Consider the following 8,832-nt stretch of genomic DNA (forward strand, 5'->3'; position numbering starts at 1 on the left):
TCAGCATTGCATAATATTGGTGATCAAACCAAAAATCAAATAAAAGCCTCCTGGGCCAACTTTATCACCAACTGCATGTCACCGATTCCTCAACACCCGCACCCCTTTCAGACAGGGCATCTCAGAAGCACACCAATCAAGCTACAAGGCTAACTTCATGGCGCCTGTGTTGCAGTACCAAATGGAGAAAACCCCATGTTTCCACGCTGCAGGGAAAGCGGCATCATTAAGCGATCCGCAGGCTGGAGGTGTTCCGTGGTTCTGAAGATCAACAACATTCATCTACTTCTTTCCTAGTCAGGATGCAGAGGTGCACGTATTGCCTCCCGTATTGTCCCCGAGGCTTAGGAGTCAGTGCACATGAACCCCGCAGAGCCACAGGAACTCATGCACCAAATGAACCACAGCGCAGAGTACTATTTTAAATCAAAGCCCCCTTCCAAAAACTTCAAGCCCTGTTTTATGGAGGGGTTTCTGGGAGTTCCACTCTACCAAGCACTGAAAACACTTAAAGGACTGGCTCCTCTCCAAGCCTCTCAAGCCCCCTGCTGCGCAGTTCAGATGCCAGGACAAAACCACATTAAAATGGCATTAGAGCAGGGTAAGATGAAGATTACTAGTATATACACAGCATTTGACAAGCTATTCTAAAACCACAAGTTAAACCCAGAACTAGGTATATTTGTCAAAGAAATCCAAACACGTTGAAATGTAGGAAAACTTACGTTTAGCTGCAAATCTCTCAGTCTTGCTGCTAAAGAATAGCCATGTTAAGAATCAGCGTTTCCAATTCCAAGTGACCAATGTGAACTTGAGAAGAGGGCTCCTCTCCTGTTCCCTCCTTGGGACTCTCCTAAGCACCTAGATCACAATTCACACCCCATCATCACTATTAGAGCGACAGAGACCAGCAGCCACAGACCCACAGTCTTTGCAGCACAGCCAATGGTCTAATTTCCATCCAGCACCACTCCCACAAAGCAGTTTAATGCTACATCGCATTCACCTTGGCTACAAGTCACAGGTGATTAAAACCAAAAGGCTTTTTCTGTCCTCTGCTGGACTGCAATTCAGCATGGATTAGACTGATACAAATAACCTACATGGCCAAATATAAGTCTGAGACCCATGATGTACCTTTGAGCTCTGATCATTTTATACAGAGTGATAGCATAAATGTGCATGATGACCACATAGCAGGTTTTTTCCCCCCTTTTCTTTCCTAAAAGATGAAAAGATGACCTTAGAGAAGGCTATTGATGATTCACACTCTGGGGATAGGGCAGCTATTTAAGTAGAGACTATGAAGATAGTTCTTTAGTAAGCAATTTTCAGCTCTTTGATCCTACACCAGGTAATACAGAGCAAGGCCACAGCATTTGGGGAAAAAACAAAACAAAACAGTAGGGCTGGAAAGAGATGTGCACTGCATGTAATTGGTAGGAAACTCAAAGTAGCCATGTCAGGCTTAATGCAACTTTGCTCTTATCTTCAGTCACAAGGAAGGTCACTATTGTGACACTGCATATTTAATTCCGTATAACACAAGGAAAAATAGGAAGAGAGGTCAGTCTATTTAACTAGCGCGATGTCCCAAGAGTCTGCAGAAGCTGATTGTATGTAGTTTATTCATGTTGTGAAGTGGCATTGAACAGCAGCTTCCTAAAGGGTTCATTTGCGTACTAATCTGACCAACATACTTTGGTCCTTGTTTCAGTGGGTGCTAAAAGTTAATTTTTGAAGCCAGAGACATTTTTGCACTCCGTTTTTGAACCATTTCTAACCTCTACCCTCAGGTGATTAAAAAAACCCTCAAGAGAGAAATAAATGTCTGACTCTTTCAAGACAAGAATGCAATGACAGCAGTCAACTGGACCCATTTATTCCTTTGTATCCGTTCCAAGTTTCAGGAAGGAAGACTGAATTTTAGCCAACATTATAGGTTTTAAATATGGCAGTTATTGCGAGACATGGTAGCTACTACATTCCAGCTGAAATGCAGTGAAGGAACTTACATTAAATTACATTATTTAAAACCTGGATTCTTTACACAAAAAAGGCCATTGGTTCAAAAGCACATTATTTATAGCAACACAGGACTATATACAGAAGTTCCCTTCTAATCCTTCACAAGCTGTGGTTAGCTTTGGACTTGAGGCATGAGCTTCTTCATCACTGCAGCAGCCCCATGCAAACCAGGTTAGATACCTGCTGGCCTCACTGGTATCCTGTGGCAAAGATTCCTGCAGGTTGGTTATTCAGCAAGTAAACTGGTAGTAGCTTTTGCCACCTTTCATTTGGTTGCTTTTCAAGTGCCTATGAAATATCCCCATGTCCTTGCATCACAAAAAAATCAGGTTTGCCCCTTTCTTCTATACCATTGACAGAATACATGTCATTTACTTCTAGCACACTCAAAGTCTTTGCTCATTCAAGTTTATCTGAGGCTCCCCCTACCCATTCCTTTCTAGGACTACATTAGGATGCTTGGATCAGTTTTCATAAGCAAAGGATGGTGCTGCATACCAATAGTTTCAGAAAGATTCCCTTGAACCATGCTGCATAGCATGAATGTTTGTGCGTTCTCCAGTGACATAGAGATCTCACTCCAATGGATTCCATTAAAATGATACAAAATTAGGCGGAAAGTGTAGTTAGGACAATCTACAGGAGTTGCTAAAAGGTAAGCTCCAAAACATTTAGTCAACACTGGTTTCTCCACTTACAACCTCTTCCAGTAGTAGGAATCCATCAGACATTTCACTAGGTAACTTTTAGTATCTGTTCTCCACCTCTCCTTTGGAACATGGTCTTTCATTGACTATCTTCCAGTTAAACTCATGTTAGGAGTACCAGATGAATGTGTTTCAGTGAACGGCTGCAACACATTCTGTAGCATTTCACCTTCAAGGCCACGTACCCCACCCACATGCATCCACTTGCAAAGCTTTCTTGTATTCAGTGAGTATTTCCATTTCTTCCCATAACTGGAATGAGACTTGAATTGGCTGTTTTTTGCAGGGTGGGGGAAGACCCGTGTCCCATTAGTCCCATGCACGCTTGCCATCTTGTAAAAGAAAAAAGTTACTCCCAATAGAACCAATCTTAGAAAGCTGCATTTCTGGTCGATGCCCACACTGCAGCAGGAAGCCAGTCCTTGAGCCATCTGGGCTACGTTGGTTAGGCGCATAGAAGTAGCACTATTATGCATTACTAGATGGACAAGGCTCCATCCAGGCAGTAAACAGCCCACAGTTAGTTTTATTTATTCCTGGTATAAATCAGCCATGTATTGCTTCCCTCCTCCTGCACACATAGGAGAGATAGCTATTGCTGAAGCGCAGAGGGAGGACAAGACCACTTTGGACTCTACTCCCACCCTGTTACACCTGCTCTTCTGCTTCCTCCAGGAAGATAAAACTTAAGTTCTCTATAGTATCCCGATGTAGATACTTGCAGGTTTGCACCTCATCACTATAACTCATCTTAACAGGTTAAGGGACATACAAAACCTGTATTTTTTTTTTCCTTTTTTTTTTTTCTCCAGAATCCACAATGTGAAGCTTGCTAAAAATACTGTTCAGATTTGCTGACTTCAGTACAATCTACATCTCAGGCACAAGATGCTCCTTCTGATGGCATCCGATTTTGGGAGTTAGAAAACAAAGCTGCGTTTGTCATCTCTTTACACAAGCCCTACCTTCCTTTTAAAAGCTCAAGGAAGAATTGGGTTCACCAAATTGCCATGAAGCTTTCAGCTCCGGAACAACTTAAATGGTCCTTTAAAAGAGAATCATGATCACCAAGATAACAGCCCCAGCAAAGTAATCATTTTAGTTTGCTTCTGCTGCTCTGAAAGGAACAACTATTATCCTCCCACCAGGTATGAAGCAGTGTGGGGGAGAGAAAAAGCTTTGTTCCTAGTTTGCTTTATTAAAAATCCAAGGTCATTTAGTTCTGACAGCTCTTAGCAGGAGTCCCACATCTGAGCTCTGCAAGTCTGAAGAGATAAAGAAAAAAGGGAACAGAAGAGTCAGCCTGCTGCAGTTTTTGAAAACGGACAAATACATTCACTTGTGCTGCATCTGCCCATCCAGGCCACAAGGCTCTTGGTGGCTTGTAACAGAAATGTTTGAAGCAGTCATTTGACAACAGGGTGCAGTAAGAAACGGATTTGATACGTTGCCATTTAAGTGAAGCTATTTACTAAATCACCAAGGCCTGTCACCCAGGTGGTCATAGTCACAAGGGAACACAAACGGGCTTGTTTTCACACAGAGATCAAGAGGGGGGAAATCCTGGATTTGATAGCAAGGCTCTCTAGGTCCACTTCCATACCCCCTTTTCAATCTGCAGTCAAAGAAAAGTAAGGGTGCTCTGGCATCACGGTGATTTCACTGAGAATGGCAGCAAGTAGCAGCTCTGCACTGCCACATTTGTGACCCAGTTTTCAAAACAGCAGTTGTTGTAGCGTGCAAGTGCTAATAAGACCACAGGAATAGGGTCTAGAAAAGCAAGATAAGCCATTTTGACAATGGATTCAGAAGCCATTTTAGTCTCTGAATGAAGTCCATCACCACAAAGGAGCAGCACTTTAAGCCAGGATGATTTATGAATTTTCTACTAACTGACATGCACAAGACCTGCCTCCGCTTGCATGAATAATCTTTGTCTTGAATTCTTTATCCACTTTAATGCAAAGAGTGCTTTCTATCCACACAGGCTCCCCAACCCCCAAAATATGCATCCCTCTGCTGCACAAGCCCCACTTCCCTTGCTACCATCACCTCCTCCCCAGCCACTACCACCACGCAGGCAATCCACCCCTCCCTCCCTGCCGTTGCTGCCATGCAAACACCCCAAGCTCCCCAGCTAGGGCTGCAGGGCAGGCAGCAAGCTCATCAGACCTTCACCTGCGCTGTCTTGCTCCAGACACTTCGGCTTTTGCCTGCCACAACGAGTTGGAGCAAGGGGGCAGTGACAGGGTGGGAGCACATTAAAACACCACATGGGCTGGATATGACCCCTGGGCCACCAGCTGGACTGCCTTGGTTTAGACGAAACAGATTTCCTCTTCTCTGCACATTTGGGGACCTGCCTCATTCCCCCTCTGCAACATGGATCAAGGCTGGTGAAAGGCAGGGAGCTAGGGTCCTTGATCAGCCTTTAGAAAGGGCTCGTGGGAGGCCACCTTAAAAACAGTTTAAATATGAGAGACTGTACGCATTAGATACGATGCAGCTCCCCAAAGGCTCAGACTGTTACTAATATTAGATCTGATTACATGGTCAAATCACTGCTGCAGTTAAACAAATCCCAGCCTCCACTTCCTTTTTTTTTTTTTAAACCTGGGAAAGGCATTACCTGATTTAACTCATTCTAGGTTCATTACTAAGTAACAGAAATAACTTTCTACCCGAGCCTGTTTATTAAAGCCAGAAGAACCCAACTAGCACTCTGGTAGTCCATAACAAGCTCAAAAATTCTTGAATGCAAGCCACGGAGAAAGTTGTCTGGTTGCTTAACTATGCCAATCCGTAGGAGCCCGTGTTTTGGCTACCACTCTCAAAGCGGATCTGTAGCTTGCTAAGGTCCGTGATGCGTGTGTAGTTAAAAACACATCCCAAGATGTTAGCGTCGCCATATTCAAGCAGCAAAATGCGTTAGGTGCAACCATCACAGCAAAGTTAGTCCTCCCATGGAAAGCCCCATCTCCAGATCACATTACTTAATGTGTGTTCAGTTATAGTGGGGCTGCTCCATGGAGATAATGCAAGGTAAAGATTGTGGTGGGATGCTGCGACCAAGAATCAGCTGACTGTCGGTCCCAGCCCCAGCACCGACGCTGGTTCCAGACTGCTGGCAGCAGAGACCCAGGATCCAGAAGCGGCAGCAATCCCTAGGCTTGGCCCCCTGTGCCTTCCTCCCCACACTGCCAGAAGCAGACACCTGGCTTTCTCTGGAGTACGGGATGCAGGTACTCCTGGGCTGCACATGTGGCAGAGAGAGTTCATGCTCTGGGCATGAGGGCTGCATGCCCTCACAGGCAGACATGCAAGCTACAGTGCCCGGTGCTGGGAACAGTAGGGGCACAGTCAGCTCCAGCCCTGTGCAGAGAGTGGACCAAGATCACAGCAAGCATTACTGAGCGACTGCTTGGAACAGTAACTTTTGCCGTGACATGGTAATGTTTATGGTGATCTAAATAAAACACGTGCCGAGTGTCCCATGCAACAAGACCCTAAACTATATTCAGTTTCTTCCAAGCTGTCCAAAGTTGGATTTGAGTGCAAATCTTGTACATGAGGGTGCAAATATACCAAGAGTGCAGTCATTTACTGACTGCTTTTGTGCAAGCATTTAGTAGCATTAGGGAATTTTGCTAGTTTTTGTATTAACTATGTAGCCATTGTTTTGATCATTTCAGAGATCTGCAGTTGCATGTTATGAACAACCGTAACTGTCCCTAGTGAACGTGCACATGCCACTTTCACTAGGGACAGTTATGATGGTTCATAACATGCAACTGTGACTCTCTAAAATATACGTTAGAGTTTTGGATCTACTTACCAGTATTTAACAAAAGACCTTTTTTACCAAGTACTATTCAAACTCTTACCACACAGACTTAAAAATCAATTGCCAGTGTATATTTCCAGCCGTCTAAAATCCAGACAAAGAAATTCTTGTTTAAAGAATTTGAAAGACTTCTCTTTAAACAAACTGTATGCTGTTCTTGTAGAGAGATCTAGCAGATTGTATGGAAAATGAAAATTCTTTTTTTTTAAGCCAATTTCTAGCTTATTACAGAAAAATCACTGAAGGTTTTCCAATATTAACTGGATTAGATTTTAGCATGCAACTTCTCAAAGATCCTCGAGGAGCACATCTGTGATGGGCCAGCTTCAGCGATGATGCTCAAGGGCAACCAGCACGGTTTCATTAGGGGCAGGTCATGTCAGACCAACCTGATTGCCTTTTATGATCAGGTCACAAAGGCAAGGGATGCAGGTGTCGCCGTGGACGTAGTCTTTCTGGACTTCAGCAAGGCCTTTGACACCGTCTCCCACCCCATCCTCATTAAAAAAAAATTAGGCAACTGTGGCATTGATGCCTACACAGTCAGATGGATTGCAGATTGGCTCAAGGGTCGTACTCAGAGGGTGGTGGTGGGCAGGTCATATTCAACCTGGGGGAAAGTGGGCAGCGGAGTCCCCCAGGGCTCGGTCCTTGGGCCTGCGCTGTTCAATTTCTTCATCAGCAGTTTGGATAACGGGGTGAAATACAACCTGTTTAAATTCACTGATGATGCCAAAATTTGGGGTGAGGCAAGCACACTAGTAGGGGGGGAAAGATTGCAGCAAGACCTGGATAGGTTACAGGGGTGGGCTAACAAACAGGATGCGTTTCAATACTGACAAGTGCAGGGTGCTGCACGTGGGCAGTAGTAACCAGCAGCACACTTGTAAGATGGGAAACTCACTCCTTTCTTGAGAGCACAGAGGCAGAAAGGGATCTTGGAGTCATTGCTGACTCCAAGATGAACACGACCTCAAATTATCGGCCCACAGTTTTGCAGGGCTAACCGGACCTTGTTGTGCATCCACAGGTGCATCTCAGGTAGAGCCAGGGAGGTGATCCTTCCCCTCTGCGCAACACTGGTCAGGCCGCAGCTGGAGTACTGGGCATCCAGTTCTGTGCGCCCCACTTCAGGAGGGATGTGGACAGCATGGAGAGGGTCCAGGAGGCCACCTGCATGATCCGGGGACAACAGAGCAGACCCTACACAAAGACTGCGGGACCTGAACCTGTTCAGCCTTCACAAGAGAAGGTTGAGGGGGGACCTGGTGACCATCTATAAACTCACTAGGGGGGACCAGAAGGGTTTGGGGGAGACACTGTTTCCCCAAGCACCCCCTGGCATGACAAAGAACAATGGACACAAGTTATTGGAGAGGAGGTTTAGATTAAACATCTGCAAGAACTACTTCACAGTCAGGGCAGCTAGGAGCTGGAACCAACTTCCAAGGTAGGTGCTGGCTCCTACCCTGGGGGTCTTCAAGAGGAGGCTTGATGGATGCCTGCCTGCCTGTCTGGCTGGAGTCATTTCAGTCCAGTTTTTCTTCTCCCGCCCAGGCAGGGGGTCAGACTTGAAGATCTACAAGGTCCCTTCCAACCCTACTTCTACGATTCTTTGTAAGATGTTCTAGTTCCTCAGAAGAAATGAGTTTTATTTAGACAGGAGAAAAGACTCCAATTCTCCATGGTTCTGAAGATTTGTTTGATAAAGGCATCTCTTCAGAAAGCTGGTCCTTTAAAAGTCTTACGGAGCTGAAACTGCTTATACTAAAAAGCCTTACACAAAATAAAGTGGATAAATTAAGACCAATGGTGGATCTACTTTAAGGAGAGCAAGATATACTAACTAGGGCTGTACAAAGCTTTGGTCACCAATTCAATTCAGTAGCGATTTGGCAGCCGAATCTCTGAATCCAAATTGAATCAGGAGACCTTTTAATTTCTCCAAATTGATTCGATGATTCAGACAGACACGGCTTTAAATGCGTTTTCTAAATACCTCAAAGTACCAGGCTTTGTGAATGCTGAGATGTTGGGGCAGATGTAGCATCCCACAGCCATGGGGAAGAGGGTTGCATCTCCAGCACATCTGGCAGCAGACCTGCTGGGGAAATGCATGGGGGGCTTCCCCTTCCCCCTCCACCCAGCAACTGGTGCCTCTTGGGTCTGGAGGAAGGACCTGGGGTCCCTCTGCGGCCAATTGCTGAGCTGGGAGAGGGGTCCCACTGCATGCTCCCCGGCAGACCCAGAAGT

Source organism: Crocodylus porosus, unplaced genomic scaffold, assembly GCF_001723895.1.
Source record: "Crocodylus porosus isolate Cpor-Errol unplaced genomic scaffold, CroPor_comp1, whole genome shotgun sequence".
NCBI classification, from domain to species: Eukaryota; Metazoa; Chordata; order Crocodylia; family Crocodylidae; genus Crocodylus; species Crocodylus porosus.